This window comes from Salvia splendens, chromosome 13 (assembly GCF_004379255.2).
Source record: "Salvia splendens isolate huo1 chromosome 13, SspV2, whole genome shotgun sequence".
Lineage (NCBI taxonomy): Eukaryota > Viridiplantae > Streptophyta > Magnoliopsida > Lamiales > Lamiaceae > Salvia > Salvia splendens.
In genome coordinates this window covers 20932214-20952688 of record NC_056044.1, presented here as the reverse complement: position 1 = coordinate 20952688, position 20475 = coordinate 20932214, and the positions used below count along the sequence as shown (strand labels likewise).

At 37.8% G+C, this 20475-nt stretch overlaps 1 long non-coding RNA gene across 1 annotated transcript; it reads left to right on the top strand.

The window, feature by feature from the left end:
• Window positions 1-348: 348 nt before the first annotated feature.
• On the top strand, window positions 349-2362 carry LOC121761413. Its single transcript, XR_006041980.1, has 3 exons — window positions 349-1720; window positions 1801-1933; window positions 2077-2362. It is a non-coding gene; the product is annotated as an uncharacterized LOC121761413 (long non-coding RNA).
• Window positions 2363-20475: the final 18113 nt, after the last annotated feature.

Here is a 20475-nt window from a genome sequence, read left to right as displayed (position 1 = left end):
ATATCCACACTATAGTGCTGGATATTAAAAGAAAGCCCACCTCTTGTGCTTATCTTCACTTAAATTCCTCGTTAGGCCTCTCTTGCCCTTGACTGTTTTCTCCCTTGAAAATAGCGTAACACGCTAATTAGTACTTGAACTGTTTTTCTGAAAAAGAATGCGTGCATCCTACAGGATAGCATCTATCTCTTAGTCTCGGCTTATAGGATTTTTCCTTAAATCCTAACTCGGCTTTACTGCTCTGCAACACTTAATCATTCTCTTTTACTTCTTTTGGAGAAATTCTATTTTCTCAAATAATATGGATTCTTAAAATCCCTCCTTAAACCCCTTTTTCTTTGGATTTTTCTTAAGGCTTCTTAAGACCTCTTAAGGCCGCCCATGGCGTCGCGGGGCGACGCCGGTCGGCCCTCGCTTCCCATATTTTAATATCTCCCTTCCTCGGAATAAATTATCCGGAAATTAAATCCTCAACTTCCGAGTCTCCCACATTAATACTTTCTTTCCTCGAAACTCAATTTATTCAGAAATTAATTTAATTAAGCTCCAAGCTCAAACTTTAAATTAATTCCACTCTAACAATATCTAAATCTCTTCCAAGACAATTAATCGAAGCCCTCAAGTTAATGGCCCAACTATCAAATTATTCAAGAGGCCCAAACAAAAGAAATATGGAAGCCCAAAAATATACTCCCTTCTCCATCGACATCATCCCTCTTCCCAAATCACTTTCCCAAATCAAATCCCTAAAAGAAAAATTGAGGAGAAACGGCGGTTCCTCCCTTTTCTTCCCTCTGCGACATTATCACTCCCGACGGCTTCCGGAGTCTCATCGGCGTATGCTGCCCCTACCTTGACGGATTTTCAGAGTCCGTCGGGCGCTCCCTCCTCAATCGTGTTCTCTCCCTCACATGAGTTCGGGGAGTCCTCGGCCGCTCGACGAGCAGGGCTGCCGCCTGCTGCGTCGCCAGCCATCGCCGCCCCCGTGTTCCTCCGAATCGCTCCGTCGGGTTCCCCGAGAGGCAGCGTCTCCGGCTCGCTCTCGACCTCCCTTCGACGGTGTCGACACTGGATGCTCCATCGCGCTACTGCTCCGGCAGCGCCTCCGTCCTAGCCGGATCCCTCGGAGCTCGTCGCTGCTCGTCCGCCGCCGGACAGCCCTGCCCACCTAAAGCTAAGTCCTTCTCCCCTACCCACTTTACTTAGTGTTCTTTACTGGAGTTAGCATTTCTCACTTTTCCTTGGTTATTAGTGTAGATCTTCTCATCTTGGCAGTAGCTATGTTTTGAGTTTCCACGATGAAGTCTTAGTATGCATAGCTCACTGGATTGAGCAATAACATTGGTATTTTGCAAATTATGATGAGGTTATACTTGGTTGATTGTTACCGCCGATGTTGATACTCATCCTATGTGCTACTTACTTGGGCCATTATTGTGAGGATCCTAATGAGCTTCTATGTTCTTGGCTATCTACTTGGTCTATATGATGCGATGGTGAGGTGTTGTGGGGATTACCTCACTTGGTGAATCCTCGGTTTGTGCGGCTGTTCCTTCGTATTGCCGCTGCTCCGCGCCGCCGCTCCTCACTCCGCTGCACTCCCTTGCCTTGCGAGAAATTTGCAGAATATGTGTGTGGAGTGGGGAGGGGAGGGCGGTATTTATAAGCCATTCCTTTGGCTTCTTGTGGCAGCTTATGGGGCATTGAGCTCCTATTTTCGGTATCAAGCTCAGCCCCCTTTTAAGATGGATGATTGTGCTCTTTATGCTATTTTGGTGATTGTTTTGGTTGCTTCCTCAGGACTGCTACCTCAGCCTCGGATGGTGGGAAAAGAGGGTTCTAGATCAGCTTATTTTGAGCATAAACATTGGCTCCATTTACCATGCTCATTTGTTCTAACTTGCACTTTGGTGTAAGGTGGAAAAGTGATAAGGTGGCTGTTTTATAGTCTATTGTGGCAGCCTCTTGGCCGTACCATTCGGCTGGCTCTTTCTCCATTCCCAATCGAGCTTGCCTCTCCTTTTTCTTTTATTTTATGTACTAAAATTTGATACCTTCTTTGGTGATAATTTGTAGGTACCATGGCTACCCATGTTTGGACTCTTGTGGGTGCCAAAATCGAGGGGAGGAAGAGGAGAAGATGGAAGTAGGAGTTGACTAGTATACTACTTGTCCCTTTGCCAAAATAGTATAATTGCTAGAGTGTAGTGATGGAATCTTCAAAGTGAAGATATTGCATTCTAAAATTGTAATGCCTCATGGTGAAATTCTTATATGTATAGTCCTTTTCCCAATGTACTCATATACTACTTGTAATTCCATCATTCTTGTATATCTTGTACTCTTCAACTTGCTTATTAAATCGAAATATAACCTCCACTTTTACTCTTTGCATAAATTCTCCTTGTATTTCGTTTCCTTCAAAATCGATACACTTTATTCCAACGTTTGGAATTACAACAGAAAATCCTACGTTCACACGCTTTCTGAACGAGAATTTCTCGAGCTAGTAAATCCGACTCAATCCAATTAAAAGGAATATAATCTGGGGCGTCACATTCCACCCTCCTTAAATGAAATTTCGTCCCGAAATTTGTACGGCTTCACTCGAACAACTCGGTATATCGCTTCCTCATCTTGTCTTCCAACTCCCACGTGGCCTCCTCCTGCCCGTGGTGTTCCCAAAGTACTTTCACTGAAGAAATGGATTTATTTCTTAACTGCTGCACCTACCTGTCCAGAATTGCCTTCGGTTTTTCCTCATAGCTCAGATCCGGGTTTAATATCATCTCTTCCTGATGAATCACGTGCTTCGGATCAAACACATATTTCCTAAGCTGGGATACATGGAATACGTTGTGAACGTTTCCAAAACTGGGTGGTAACGCCAATCGATAAGCCACTGGTCCAACTGCTTCTAGGATTTCATACGGTCCTATGTATCGAGGTCGGAGTTTTCCCTTGACTCCAAATCTAGCTATCCCCTTCGAGGGCGATACTTTCAAGAAGACTTTATTTCCCACTGAAAATTGCAAGTCAGTCCGTCGGACATCCGCATAGGACTTTTGCCTGTCCTGAGCTTCTTTGATTCTTTCTCTTATCTTTCTGACAATTTCTATCATTTCCTCAATTACTTCCGGACCCAAAATTTTCCTCTCACCGACCTCGTCCCAATAGAGGGGTGATCTACACTTCCTCCCGTACAGTGCTTCGTACGGAGCCATATCAATCGTTGCCTGGTAACTATTATTGTAGGCAAACTCTATTAGTGGCAGTACTTGTTCCCAATTGCTTCCTCTATCAAGCACTACTGCTCTCAGCATGTCCTCGAGTGTCTGAATTGTTCTCTCCGACTGCCCTCCACTGCAGCGGGCCGCGTTTCGCGGCTAGGCCGCGGGATTTTTTTTTTTTTTAAGTTTCAAAAATTACTTTATAAATATACACTCCCATTTCCATTTTTCCAACTCCATTTTACTTCCATTTTGCTCCAATCTTTCCTTCCAATTTCTACAACCTGGGAACTATGGATTCCGACGATGAACAATTCCAACAAGCGGTAGATCTGGAGTTCCAAAACCTTGTTGTAGCGGTGCAACCTGAAGCCGACGAGGCGGAAGATGCGGCGTAGGCCGCGGCTGAGGCGGTGGCAGTCCCTCGGCCATTCTATCATCTGCGATTTTTCGACCGTGATCATACCGGGGCTGACCGTCGGTTGATGGAGGACTACTTCAACGAGAACGCCCGTTATCCGGCAGAAATTTTCTGTCTGCGATTCAGAATGTCGCAACGTCTCTTCGTCCATATAGCGACGTGTTTGGCGCAGCGGTTCAGGTGCTTCAACTTGCGATATGATGCCTCCGGCCGACCCGGCTTGTCGACATACCAGAAGTGTACCATGGCAACTAGACAACTTGCATATGCCGGGCCCGCTGACATGTTCGACGAATACCTACAGATGGGCGAAATGACTGCCCTACAGACGTTGAGGCAGTTTTGCAGGGGCATTAAGGATATCTTCAAAGGGGAGTATCTACGGAAGCCATCGGCTGATGATTGCCAACGTCTGATGGATATGCACGGGACTGTACATCATTTTCCAGGGATGTTGGGGAGCATCGATTGCATGCACTGGGAGTGGAGGAACTGCCCGGTGGCTTGGAAGGGGCAATTCACTTCTGGTTTCAAAGGCCGACATCCGACGATGATTCTTGAAGCAATTGCTGATTACCGCTTGCGAATCTGGCACGCGTATTTTGGGGTCGCTGGATCGAACAACGACATCAACGTTTTACGATCGTTCCACCTGTTCAATTACGAGAGCCGGGGTGAGGGTCTGCAAGTTAGTTTCATGGCCAACGGCACTCAGTACAACAGGGGGTACTATTTGGCCGATGGGATATACCCTCGCTGGCCCGTGTTTGTGAAGACGATCCGACCACCCGTTGGACCGAAGCAAACCTACTTCGCGAAAAAACAAGAGGGTGCTAGGAAGGATGTGGAGCAAGCTTTTGGTGTACTCCAAGCGCGATGGGCAATTATACGGTGTCCGGCTCGACAATGGCACGAAAATGATGTCGCAGACATCATGACTGCATGTATCATATTGCACAATATGATAATAGATGACGAAGGATTTGCTGCAGAGCGGTGGACACCGGAAGATGGTGCTAGTTCGAGCTCGGGTACTGCCATGGAGCCCCTGCAGATGGGTGTACCACGTAGTAATGAATACTTGATCCAGCGGTACACCGACATGCGGAGCCAAATATCGCATTCATCACTGCAGGCTGATATGATTGAAGAGGTCTGGAACCGTAGAAGTAGCGCCGTAGAGTGATTTGGGTTTCCCCCGGTGTTTTTAAACTAGATCACTTTCGTTGTATAATTTTCCTATTTTAATATAATATAACGAAATTATTGTTACATTTTTTTAGGTTGTGAATTTTTTTTGTTTACAATCCAAATTATTTTATTTTAATTAAATTTATAAATATCATAAATTTAAAGACTAATAAAATTTATTAGACATAAATTAAAAAATATTATTACAAAAGCAAACAAATTAATTTTATTTTTTGGAGAGGGCCACATTTCGTGGCCCTATTGTTTTTATACATTTCGTGGCCTTTACCATTTTGAAGGCCACAAGAGAGCCACGAATGGTGGCCGGGCCACATTTGGTGGTCTTCAAGGGCCACCATTGTGGACACTCTAAAGAGTGGTGGTTCAAAAGTTTTGCCAAAAGATTAGTTTTGTTGTTTTTGTTACACATCTTCCAACCAATTTGATGTGGAAGTCTTCTCCACTCCCCATGATGGTAGTTGGCTTCTTTTTCCTTCAAAAGTGTCGCTTGTGGGCGTTGGTAGCCCAAAGACTCTTCAACTTAGCTTTGAAATGCGACTTTGAAGAGCTGTCAACATTGCTTGGACACTGGCCAATCCATCAAACTGAGCAGTTTGTGTCTTGTGGATTCCTTTCTTCTCAAACTACTGAATTTGCATCCAATTTACCTCTACTTTTGCATGCTCGTCGGACCACTCCATTCATTTCCTGCCAAAACATGCATCTTTATATGTAAATTTTCAACAATATAGCATGAAAAGTGATCAAATCCGAGTGACGAAAACTAGCCTATCAGTATACTATTGAAAGGTTAGTTTTGATGAATTCATATGCATGTGAACATAGTCGGTAAATTATTACGAAAATAGTCAAATTGTGAATAGAATTATATTTTTGCTATTTGAGTTTGGCTACTTGTTTACGTCAAATCTAGTTTTTTCGTTCTGTACATTTTAACCGAAATAAATTAACAGCTTAAGTTTGAGAGTGAGTGAGTGTGTGTGTAAAATGTTAAATTGGTTCAAATTCATATATAGATACTAATATTAAAAACTTATACTATATCGCGGGAAGCTTAGTGAAGAATTAAGATCTAAGTGAAAAGATTTTATACCTCATCCGTTCCATGTTAATAGAGTCATTTTCTTATTTTGAGAAGCTCCAATATAATTGAGTCATTTTTATTTTTGGTAAAAAATAATTCTCCATGATACTTTATTCTATTTTATCTCTCTTACTTTATTTATCATCCGCTTATCACATTATTCTTAAACTCCGTGTCGAAAAAAAATGTCTCTATTAACATGGAACGGAGAGAGTAGTATACAAGCTAGCTTAAATTAGATTTTACAAATATAATGAACATGTAATTAAAAATTAAAAATTCTTACTCAACCATGAATTTTCTAAATCAACACTCATAAATTAATAACCAGTATCAGATAGAAATTAATTAATACTCACTCCGTCCCATAGAAATATGTCATATTTCTTTTTTCGTCCGTCTCATACAAATAGTCCATATCTATTTATGGTAACCTTTTTCGACTTCCATTTTACTTATTATTTATAGGCCCCACTATCTACTACACAATTTCAATTAATTTTTCTTCCTCTCTTATTTTACCAATTATGTATTAAAATTCGTGTCGATACTAAATGGTCTATTTCTATGGGACGGCGGGAGTAGGCATGCACAACGATTCCGAACCGCCGGTTCTGGTTCATGAACCGGCGGTTCACGGTTCATCATATGCATGAACCGGAACCGGCCCGCCAAGGGTCCCGGCGGTTCCGGTTCCAGTTCAAAAAACCGCCGGTTCACGAGAAGGTTCAAAACCGCCGATTTTTTGCCTGAACCGCCGGTTCCGGTTCATGAACCGGCGGTTCAACCGAAATTTTTAAAAAAATTATTTATTTATAAAAATTAAATTTTATATTTAAAAACAATTTTTACAAATAAATGAATACAAGAAATTCATAATAGCCCATATATATTTGATGGGCTTGCGAATTTATGAAACCATTCTTGGTTGTTTCTCTTTTATAGAAACATCATTGAATGTTTTATGTTTCACTTTCGATGTGGGACAAAATCATTCTTGGTTGTTTCTCTTTTATAGAGACATCATTGAATGTTTTATGTTTCTCTTTCGATGTGGGACAAAATCATTCTTGGTTGTTTCTCTTTTATAGAGACATCCTTGAATGTTTTATGTTTCACTTGCGATGTGGGACAAAATATGTTGAAGTATTTTCTTTTATAACTACATGTTTAGAGCATTCATTCATCTTTTTCCAATGTGGGATACAAACCTTTCTTTTGTCTTATACTTTTCTTCATGTTTTGTATAATATATATAAACAAAATTATTATTCAAATATATTCTTGATTGATAAAAATAAAGAATTATTGAGAAATATGATTTGTATATAGAAAATATTTATTTGTATAATAATTATTGTTAGGTTTGTACAATTTGTATAAGAATTATTCTTTTAATGTGTATAATATTATTTATTAGTTAACATATACATAAATTTATAAACATAAGCAAATCATTAATGATAAATAACTAATGAATAATAGTTTATGTAATAATATTTGTTATTAATTTATAATAATAGAAGATAGAGTATTAATATAGACGAAGAATGATGGACGATCTATCATATACTTATAAATAATGACTTTTATCCCACATTGAAAGAAAAAGTAACTAATAAATAATATTAATATTATAAATTAACAACAAATATTATTACATAAACTATTTAACTAATAAATAATATTATAAACATTGAAAGAATAATTCTTATACAAATTGTATAAACCTAACAATAATTATTATACAAATAAATATTTTCTATATACAAATCATATTTCTCAATAATTCTTTAATTTTATCAATCAAGAATATATTTGAATAATAATTTTGTTTATATGTATCATACAAAACATGAAGAAAAGTAGAAGTCAAAAGAAAATTTTGTATCCCACATTAGAAAAAGATGAATGAATGCTCTAAACATGTAGTTATAAAAGAAAATACTTCAACATATTTTGTCTCACATCGAAAGTGAAACATAAAGCATTCAAGGATGTCTCTATAAAAGAGAAACAACCAAGAATGGTTTTGTCCCACATCGAAAGTGAAACATAAAACATTCATGGATGTCTCTATAAAAGAGAAACAACTAAAAATGATTTTGTCCCACATCGAAAGTGAAACATAAAACATTCAAGGATGTCTCTATAAAAGAGAAACAACCAAGAATGATTTTGTCACACATCGAACAACCAAGAATGATTTTGTCACACATCGAAAGTGAAACATAAAACATTCAAGGATGTCTCTATAAAAGAGAAACAACCAAGAATGATTTCATAAATTCACAAGCCCATCAAATATATATGGGCTATTATGAATTTCTTGTATTCATTTATTTATAAAAATTGTTTTTAAATATAAAAATCAATTTTTATAAATAATTTTTTTAAAAAAATCGGTTGAACCGCCGGTTCACGGTTCAACATTACTTCGACCCTGAACTGGCCCGTTGGAACCGACAACCCGCCGGACGGTCAAACCGCCGGTCCCGGTCCCGGTTCCGGTTCATGAACCGGCGGGCCCGTGCCAGACCGGTTCGGTTTGTGCACGCCTAGGCGGGAGTAGTAAGTACTACTACTATGGTATACAAACCAACTCATGAAGGGGACGTATAAATAAACGAATCATTATCCCGATCTGAACAATTATATTTTATTACTGAAAATAAATATGACCACGTGTTTGTTTTTATTTTATAGTAATATCTTAACGATCTGAAATGACAATATCGTATCTCTTAGATTTCATCAGCTGCTAAATCTCAATATTCTTGTGTTTAGTAAATGTTGTGCTTATAAAACTAATTAAATTGAATCCAAGCATGGCCTGGCGATGTCATGACTGAAAATTTACAATTTCTACATTTTTATTAACAGCTGCAAATTGATACCCTAAAACGTGGATCTACTCATTTTCACGTCAAATAAAATTGTACTTCATGTATCAACATTTACCACGTTGAATAGGTATGAATATTATTTTATTTTATTTTTGCCCTCAGCTATTATTTTTTTTAAATGCAGAGATGGGATTAGAGCATCCACAATGGCGGCGAGCAGACCGGCTAGCAGATTCCCGGTGCTGGCCAGTCCTCTCGCCGAACCATTGCAGCAGGCGAGCGCCAAATCGGCGAGAAAAACGGCGAGCGCACGCCGATTCCCGGGCGCTGGCCGATGCGCTCGCCGATCGGCTGACCGCCATTACAGGCTCCCGATCGGCGAGCAATCGGCCAGCAGATTTTTTTTATTTAATTTTCGAAAAACTATATATACGCGATTTGCACATCATTTTCATTCGCACCACTTGTTTTAACGAGTTTTCTCTCTATCTTAATTTCTGTACAAGATCAACAACGCGAAATGAGTAACGCGGGTGGTAGTAGTGGTGGTAGTGGTAGGGATGCTGAGGAGTACGAACGGCGAATGAACGAAGAGTTGGAGGCCTATACGTCTAGACGTCACCACGGTTCCGGAACCGGTGGTTCACGGTTCGGAACCGCCGGTTCCGGTTCAATAAATTGATGAACCTGAACCGGCCCAGTCAAGGTGCGGCGGTTCCGGTTCGTGAACCGTGGAACCGCCGGTTCAAGTGAACCGTGGAACCGCCTGTGATTGGCCGGTTCCGGGCCGGTTCGGCCGGTTTGGCGGTTCGTTTTGATTTTTTTTTCATTATAAATATGTAATTCAAGTAAAAAATGTAAATATATTTGCATAAATAAAATTAGAATAAAGCAATTTTAGAGATACAAATTACAAATACAAATTTATTGATACAAATTACAACGTCAAAATTACAAATTACAACGGTAAAATTGCAAATTACAACTTTAAAATTACAAATTACAACTTAAAATTTACAAATTACAACTTAAAATTACAAATTACAACTTCAAAATTGCAAATTACAACTTATTACTTAACATTACAAATTACAACTTTAAAATTACAAATTACAACAATTACAAATCGAAAAATTTAAATACAAGTTACAACAATTACAAATCGAAAAATTTAAATATAAGTTACAACAATTACAAGTTACAACAATTACAAATTTACAACTTACAAGTGTTGACAAAAAAAACTTAGAAGTTCATTAAAAGATATTCCTCATTTGATAAGTATCTTATTGGTGAAAAAGTGGGTAATGGATCTTTGGGGCAGATGGAACTGGAACACAAATTTATATATGAAATCTGGATGAATGAGGATCAGATTATAGTTTAAAATGAGAAGCTGGGTTCATTGGCGGGAGTTCGTTTCATCGTCAGACTCGGATGAATATACCACCCTGATGGCCTGATGAAACGAACTCCCGCCAGTGAACCCAGCTTCCCATTTTAAACTATAATCTGATCCCCATTCATCCAGATTCCATATATAAATTTGTGTTCCAGTACCATCTGCCCCAAAGATACCCATTACCCACTTTTTCACCAATAAGATACTTATCAAATGAGGAATATCTTTTAATGATCTTCTAAGTCTTTTTTGTCAACACTGGTAAGTTGTAAATTTGTAATTGTTGTAACTTATATTAAAAATTTTCGATTTATAATTGTTGTAACTTGTAATTGTTGTAAGTAACTTGTATTTAAATTTTTCGATTTGTAATTGTTGTAATTTGTAATTTTAAAGTTGTAATTTGTAATGTTAAGTAATAAGTTGTAATTTGTAATTTTGAAGTTGTAATTTGTAATTTTAAGTTGTAATTTGTAAATTTTAAGTTGTAATTTGTAATTTTAAAGTTGTAATTTGTAATTTTACCGTTGTAATTTGCAATTTTACCGTTGCCCCGATCACCACCACGACGAGATGAAGACATGATATTATGGAAATTGGAAGTAGAGAATAGAGAGTAGTGTTTATGTGAATATGATAACGTGAACAAGAACAACGTGAGTAAATTATGAGCTCAAATAACGTAAACAACTTGAGAGAATGAGGATGGAGAATAGAGAAATTGAGATTGAGAGAGAAATTCTTATCAACACAAGAATGTGATAAGTAGAAAATGAAGAGGAGGGGGTATTTATAGGGGAAAAATGTGATTAAAAAAAAGAAAAAAAAGAAAAAATTTCAAATTTCAAATTTCAAAATTTTAAAATCCGGCGGAACCGTCGGTTTATTCCTTGAACCGCCGATTTTTGGTCAGAAACCGCCGGTTTCGTCAACGGTTTTCTGACGAAAACCGGCGGTTTCTGACCCGGTTTCTGAAAAGGTGTCGGAACCGGTGGTTCGGAACCGCCGGTTACGGTTCGCAAATTTCTTGAACCTGAACCGGCCCGTCGGAACCGTCGGTTCCGGTCACGGTTCGAACCGCCGCCGACGGTTCCGGTTCCGGGCCGGTTCAGCCAGGCCGGTTCGGTTTGGTGATGTCTATATACGTCCCATGAGATAAACCGGCTGATACAAAGGGCCTTGCAGCCGGCGGTACCTCGACCTCGACCCGTTGTCCACTGCTGAGCAGTGATTGAGCGGGATCACGTAGCTGTACATCAACGGCTATATGAAGACTACTTCGCACCGGAGCCGCGGTTTAACGCCAACCTTTTCAGGTGACGTTTTAGGATGAGCAGGGCCCAGTTTATGCGTATTGTTGATGGTTTGGAGCGTCGATATATGTGTTTCCGCTTCAGGCACGATGCGGCTAGCAGACCCGGCCACACACCTATTCAAAAGTGCACTGCGGCAATCAGGCAGTTGGCCTACGGAGGCTCGGCAGACATGTGGGACGAGTACCTCCACATCGGTGAGACGACTGCCCTTGAATGTATAAAGTATTTCTGTCAGGGCGTGGTTGAAATATTCCGTGAACAGTACCTTCGAAGCCCTACCCCCGAAGACTGCCAGGAGCTGATGCAGATGCACGGGGAGAAGCATGGGTTCCCGGGTATGTTAGGTAGCATAGATTGTATGCATTGGGAGTGGAAGAACTGCCCCGCAGCCTGGAAAGGGCTCTACACGACCGGCTACAAGGGAAAGAATCCCACGATGATCCTCGAGGGCGTAGCTGATTACCGACTGTGGATTTGGCATGCATATTTTGGGGTAGCCGGGTCGAACAACGCCCTCAACGTCCTCAACTCGTCGCCCCTTTTCAACGAGCAGTGCCACGATGTCGGTCCGGCCATCAATTTTATCACCAACGGGAACCAGCATGATATGAGCTACTACTTGGCGGATGGATACCCTAGGTGGCCCGTCTTTGTGAAGACGATCAGATGCGCATCAGATGAGAGGAAGGCCTACTTTGCGGAATGGCAGGAGTCGGCGCGCAAGGACGTGGAGCGCGCATTTGGTGTGCTCCAGTCTCGATGGGAGGCAATTAGGGGTCCGACGCGTTTGTGGCACGTCGACTGCATTGCTGATATAATGTATGTCTGTATTATCATGCACAACATGATTGTCGAAGATGAAGGTGTACAACTGACTAGTTGGGCCAACGACGATATTGAAGCCGGTCTAAGCCACGGAGTGGCCGCCCCCAACGTACGAAGTGGGGTACCTCACGATGAAGCCGACCGCCTCCAAGCACATGCCGACATGCGCCAAGTGGAAGCTCATATTCGACTCCAAAAGGATTTAATTGAAGAGTTGTGGGCGCGAAGGACTGCACGGCGTTAGTTTTTTTTTAATTATGTAATTTTTTTTAATGTACCTTTTTTTAATTTAAATAAAATTATTGCATTTTCCCGTATTTGTGTCGTAAGCTGAATTCCGTATTTTGTGTGATTGTTATTTTTATAATTTTGTTTATTGTGGTTAGCCTATAACTAGTCTATTGCTTGTCCTGATGACGTAGCAGAAGGAGTTTTTAGTGCTGATGATGTGGCAGGAGGAGTTTGTGGCTAGGTTATGGTTGGTCTATGCCTGACCTATTGTTATTGTGGATGTTCTTAGATCATTCTGTGTGCATTTTATTTTTCGAATTTCATTAACTATTAATAGTTCATTTTCACCTAATTAACTATATGCACGTGGCAGGATGAACATATATAAGCTCCCCATATAAAAACTTATTTTTGTATTCATACTTTTTTTCCTTTTTCTCTGTCACGGCTTACGGCTTATATAGTGATTAATAAGCATACTATTTAATGATAAATTCGACAAATCTTATGGATTACTCGATTTAGAAACATTTCATCTAAAGAAGATTATAAGATCGAAAAATTGATTCAATTCTTTGCCAAATTACACATTGTTATTGGGCTTGAGATAATTGGCTGACCCCTACAATTTGGATCAAAAGCCCAATCAAGAAATTTGGAAGAGGTTATGGGTTTTTTTTTGTGATAAAGCTTGAATTTTTTCTTAAATTATTAATTTATGTTCATATTTGTTATCAAAATATTGTCAATTACAGAAGATGAGTATATGGCTTTGACAAAAGTTGTGAAGGAGGCCATTTGGGTACGAGGTTTGAAGCAAACATAAGGATGCATTCGTCAGAGATGAAGGAAGAGTGAAAATAGTGAAGATATCCACGGATCAGAATGCAACAGACATGCTCACGAAGTCATTAACATTTTCCAAGTTTAAATAATGTTTGCAACCGATAAGTTTAAAGAGTTCTATGTCATTTCATGGACAAGGTGAAGATTTATTGGGATTTATATAAGTGCAAATAACATTCTTCAAGAAAGTTGCTGGTTGTACTCTTATCACGCATTGATCTTCAACTACATGTGATGCGAAGTACTAAGCCAAGAACGGTTATAGCCGTTGTAATCAAGCTTGTGCAACTGGATTAGTTAGAGGCGATTAATGAGTTAGTCATAGCTGGTACTACTATTACTATATAAGTTTTGGTGTCGTTCGGTTACAATGACTCATTATTATATGATTATTCATCTAAAATTACGTTGTGAGATTATTGTAGGGATCAGATGACTTAGGACACTAATTACCAGGACCTCTTTGTATTAGATCAATACTGAGATGACTAATCTCAGTAAGGAATAAGCCAATTACAAAGAGATGTTGCAACTATTACAATTTGTGACTAAGTACAAGATTACAGAGAAATCCTAGCCTATATCAGATCCTTAACCGATCTGATATTGCAAGCTACACTCCGTAGAAACCCCTGCATACTGAAGCACACAAATCAGTAACACAAGAAAGAGATCCTTTCGGATCTAAATCAGAAAAGAACAAAAGAACAAGGGACATAAGATTTAGGATAATGCTCAGGTCGCACACACGACTGCACAGGGCCAAGGACCTCCTCAATCTTCACCAACAAGTCTCAAGGGAGCACAGTGAAACAATCGGACCCCAAAACCCTAGGGATACTCCGATTACTACAACACAGAAGCCACCTCAACACAAAAGAACCAAATGTCTCACAACCACATCCACAAGGCCTCAAGAACACCAGAGTCTTACGGATATGAGAAATCAACCGAAGATCTTCAACCAAACGAACTGATTCGAACACAACCGTTCGAACCCAAAAGGAAATCTCCAAATCAACACAGGAGTTGAGAGATGAACACTCAGTTCTCACTAAAACAGAGAAGAGAGTCACTGGAGAAGAAGATCGGAGCATATTTCTTAGAGAGCGAGGGGAGAGTTCTAGAGAGAAGCCAGAGAGTAAAGCGGAGAGAGAGAGAGAGAGAGAGAGTATCTGGAATCGAATGAGGCGGATAGAGGATAGGGGTGGTTTATCTCACTCAAACAAACACACCCTAGATCAGACGGACCACACCAACTATCCGAGTGAGATGGTCACGTGGCAGCCATCGGAGCATCCCAGCTTAAGTATTGAGCCAAACCAATTTGGGTCACCAATAATAGAACGGGCCATACAATTAAATCAGCCCAGCTGATTAATAACAAGCCCACCAATTGGAGTCCATAATATCTCACAATTATTTTAGCCGGAGAGAGGTGGATATGATTATCCCTCTAGGATTAAATTGTTAGATTCAATCTTATGAAACAAACATAGTACATATTCAATCACGAGATGTAATCTTTCAAGCCGAACATGCCCTTTGTATTATCCATTGTTGTACACATGAAATCATAATGTTAAAAGAGAGATGAGAGGAAACGAGTAGCCAACTCATGTTTGTTGAGCTGATTATTTCGTTTTTATTTTTTGCATTGCGTGTAGTGTGTAAATCTTATAGTAAGAGTGAACGAAGATAAACTCATTTTTTTCGTGGATGTAGATCGCAAAGACCGAACCAATCGCTTGTGTTCTAAGTTAGCTTGTATTCTTTCTTTGATCGATCATCAACCAAGAACGTCAGATTAGACCTTGCCAGTGCTATCTATATATCCATACTAAAAAGTGCTACATCCGTCCCATCTCAAGTGATTGACTGTTTTTCGGCACGTGTTTGGGGAAAATGATAATAAATTGAGTAGTTAAAGTCGAGAGAAAGTAAAGTAAGTAGAGAATAATGTAGATATGACTCTTTTCTATATTATTCTTTCTCTTACTTTACTTTCTATCTACTCTAAACTATTTATTATCATTTTCACAAAACAACGGCAAAAAAAGAAATCAATCAGTTAAACTGGACATAAATATATTACACAATATTGTCGTCAATGTCGGTAAGTTGAAATTCAAGGGTAATCATGGCTATGCATAAACTTCCAAAGCAATGGTCAAAAGCAAAGATTTTGTAGTTAGAATGTTACATTTGCTTATAGTTATATTCGGTGGATTTTTTTTATTAAAACTCTACATTGCCCTTTTTTGAACTTTCATAATTGGCATTGAAAGCAAAAATTAATCAATTTTATAATAACAGTAAAAACAGATTCATTTTTTTTATTTTGGTCCATCAATAAAACTAATGCAGTTCTATTTTTAATATGTTTTATTCTGTATGTACTCCATCCGTCCCATAATAGATGTCACACTTTCCTTTTTAGTTTATCCTACAAAAAAAGTCACATTTATTTTTTTGAAAAAAAATCTCTCACACATTAATATAAATATATTATTTTTTCTCTTTCCACTTAACACACAAAACAAAGCCTCCTAAAATCCCTTGCCAATCCCTAAGTGTGATATCTACTATGGGATGGAGGGAGTACAATTCTATATAGGATAGGTTTTTCTTTTATTAACAATACTTCAATTACTTTTTTTTTATCTTTCTTTTACTTGTTAATTTCGCATTATTATCTTCAAAGTTTCTATTTTTAGAACACGGATGAAGTATATTTCCCAAAAATTAAAGTTGATGGCAATAAAAAATTATCAAGAACGTAGTTTCATACACACTCTTAAACTTATTCATCCAATCTAATCTAGTACTAGTATATTGTAGTAATTGATATGATTATGAAAAGTTACATAAATTGAAATTCAGATAAAAAGAAAAAGAACATGCTAACAAGATTTGGAGTTTTGGAGGAACAAGAAAAACTCAAATAGCAAAAACACAAGTGAGGAACAGCTACGTGTTAGATGCCGACACCATCCAACTTGGCTTTGCCATGTCTGCAACGAAAACGATAAACCGACAGCGCCATAAAATGCCAAGTCACTTCTCCTAAGGACGTAGGGTCCACGTGGCAAACTATAGAATATCACACCTCACTAGACACCAATTGACTTCTTTACTCTCTCCGTTTCATAGTAGATGTCATACTTGGAAGATGACACGGGATTTTAGGACATGTTATTTTGTGTGTTAAGTGGTGAGAGAAAATATAATTTTATAGTTGATGTGAGAAGAAACTTTTTCCAAAAGAGGAAATGTGACATTTTTTGTGGGATAAACTAAAAAGGAAAGTGTGACATCTACTGTGGGACGGAGAAAGTATATTTTTCCAAAGGTCAGGTGTCAAGTGACTCTAAATATACCTAAGCTTCGTCAAATTTTGTTTTATCTTGTAATTTTTAGAATTAACAAAAAAATTTTGAAATTTTATTTTGTAGAAATTTTTTAAAACAAAAATTTACAGTGAAACTGTATATGATATGTCATCCAGAAAATCATATGTGTATGTGGACGTCTGTTATTTAAGTCATGAACAAATCGAGAATTTATAGTTTTTTAACTAATTTTTAAGGTCATGGGTTAGACCAATATTTGATCATTTTTTTTTAATTTGTCCTTAATAGTATAATGCTACATTTTACTAAATACTCCTCTGCATCTCTAGATAGTTCAGTCCTATTTCTTTTTGAATTGTCCCAAAGTGGCTGAGTAATTTATTTTTTTGGGCAAATACCTATCTTCTCTCATAGTACTTTACTATCTTATGCACTCTTATTTTATTCTCTCTCTTATTTTAATCTCTCAAATTTAACCTTTAATACATTAATTTCTTAAATTGCGTGTCCAAAATAAATGCATCAGCTACCTTAAAAGTTGAAACGGAGCGAGTACCATACCTCCCAATTTTAAACTAGCTATTTAACATAATAAGCAACATATAATTTTTTTCTTAATTAATTAACATTGTAGAGATACATTTAGCTCGGAAATAAAAATTCTACAAGGTTACACTACTTTCTTCATTTTTATGATTCTTAATACTTTTCTTGTTATATAAAAAACTAAATAAATACATCAATTTAAAAACGACCTTTATATTTACATTTCATATATATATATATATATATATATATATATATATGGTAGTGATCTATGGCAAACACCCTTTAACCAAATAACTAGAGAACAAATCATAGCCACTAGATCAAAGAAAATCAAGGGCTGACATTCAACATATGATCAAGAAAATTAAGGGCTGAATTGGTTCACTATAATAAGGTGGGGGCAAAATAGTCATTTACAAAATTTGGAAATAGGAGCAGAATGATCCTTGAGATGCCGATCGCAGCTGTCATGATCGGCGTCTGAGAAGAATGCAGTCGGGGTCACCTTGCTGTAGGATGTCCTCGACCGGGCGGCGGAGGAGGTCGAGGGCATGGATGAAGTTGTGGAACATCTCGAGAGTGGTGGTGGAGGAGAGATCCTCGCAGCCGTCGGGGGAGACCGGCTTCGCGGCAGGGGAAATTGACGAGGGAGACGGAGATGTCAAACCCGTTTCTGCGGTCGGCTTCGATGGTCTCGGAGAATTTGGATGCGTTTGAGGGCGTGGTGATGATGGTGGATTTGGCACCGCGGCGGGTGAATCCCTGGGCGATGTGTACGGCGGGGATCATGTGGCCGGGGGCCATCATCGGAAGAAAGTAGATGTGGAGAGGTTTGTGTGAGTTTGGATCCATGGTGATGTTGTTTTGCAGTGAAGAAGGAGAGAAGAGTTTGGTAATGGAGTGTGGTTATATTGGATTGGACTATTGGGGAGATGTATATCATAAACTACCCAAATATTCTGAAAATAATGAAACACAGAGTAACTACAAATAACCTTACACCGAAATCGACAAAATCCAAAACAGATAATTTCAACCATACAAAAACGACTACCAAAACAAATTCACACAATTAATTATAGTAATTGTTACCATGGAATGAACAATAAGGCAAAAACTTGAAAAATAGTGAACTTTAATTAAATTATGATCTATTTCGTTTCAGTGAAAAATTAGTTGGTTAGTAAAGTAAAATCAAACTAATAGTGATGTATTTTGTAAACAAGAGTGAAGTAAAATCATGCTAAAATTGATGTGTTTTGTAAACAAGAGTGATGTGTTTTATAAACAAGAGTGAAGTAAAATCATAACAAGATTGATGTGTTTTGTAAACAAGAGTGAAGTAAAATCATGCTAAGAGTGATGTGTTTTGTAAACAAGAGTGAAGTAAAATCAAGCTAAGAGCGATGTGTTTTGTAAACAAGAGTGATGTGTTTTGTAAACAAGAGTGAAGTAAAATCATAATAAGAGTGATGTGTTTTGTAAACAAGAGTGAAGTAAAATCATGCTAAGAGTGATGTGTTTTGTAAACAAGAGTGAAGTAAAATCATAATAAGAGTGATGTGTTTCGTAAACAAGAGTGAAGTAAAATCATGCTAATAGTGATGTGTTTTGTAAACAAGAGTGGAGTAAAATTATGTTAAGAGTGATGTGTTTCGTAAACAAGAGTGAAGTAAAATCATAATAAGAGTGATGTGTTTCGTAAACAAGAGTGAAGTAAAATCATAATAAGAGTGATGCGTTTCGTAAACAAGAGTGAAGTAAAATCATTCACAATGAGTCACATATTCTACTAACTTTTCTAACTCATTATTTTTTACATTTGTTAAAACTCGTGCTCACATCAAATATGACTCTTATTGTTGTGAGATGGTGGAAGTATCAAATAATATAACAAAATGGTCATTTAGTTTTTATTGTCTCAAAATAATTGACTTGATAAATCATTTTAGATGGGATCTGTTATAGAATGAGTAGGTTGAAATCGTGGTTTTTCTGCCAAGTTAGTGCATATTTAGATTTTTTTGCTGCTTATAAATTCAAAAACTTAGTTTGATAAGAATAACGAGGAGAGAGGGTCCAGTGCCAGATTCTGTTAATAAGTAATAAGCAACAAATTCTAATCAGATTCCTCCCCCTTATTTGAAAAGAACCCTCGAGATTATTCGCCATTACTAATCTCCAGCCGCTTCTTAAATTCTCCTCGTTTTAACCTATCTTGCTCTCCAGCAGCCAATTCGCTTTCCAAACATCGCCGCTGTTTCGTCTTCGACGGAGGAACTCGTGAATTCTTATTATAAGTCTAGCTTTGATTCCCGCCGCTTCCACGGTGGAGGGGATTTCACGGAGGCGGATGAGTGGTAAGGAGAAGTCGGTGAAGAAGAAGCAATTTTATTTTGGTCAGTGAAAAGAGGAATTAAGCATGTTACATTCTAATAAAGTTGATTTCCTAAAATACCCCTATACAGTTTTTATTAACTAAAAATATTTACTTATTTTGGTCATTGGATTAAGATAATGAGTGGCTGAGATTTGTTCTCTAGTTATACACTTAAGATTAGTTATACCTTGATCACTACCCTATATATATATATAGGGGTGCATTATAATGATAACCCCAATTTCCGTAATAACCCTATAACTAAATCTGGACCACACATTTTTAAAATCACGTGGTCTAGATTCAAACTTAACTTTCCTTCATAAAAAAGGCGCAGAGGGTAAATATGTCATTTCACTTATTTAATTTCTGAATTTCGCTCATGATAAAATTTACGTATCCAAATTTCGCTCATTTAAATACATAAAATCTTATTTCCCATGATATACAAATTTCGCTCATTTAAATACAAAAAATCTTATTTAAATATCATTTTATCAGTCAAAAGTATCATTTTATCAACTCAGAGTATCATTCTATCCGGCAAAACTATCATTCTATGCAATAAACATAACATATATCATTTTATCAGTCAGTCAAAAGTATCATTTTATCAACTCAGAGTATCATTCTATCCGGCAAAACTATCATTCTATGCAATAAACCTAACATATATCATTTTATCAGTCAGTCAAAAGTATCATTTTATCAACTCAGAGTATCATTCTATCCGACAAAACTATCATTCTATGCAATAAACCTAACATATATCATTTTATC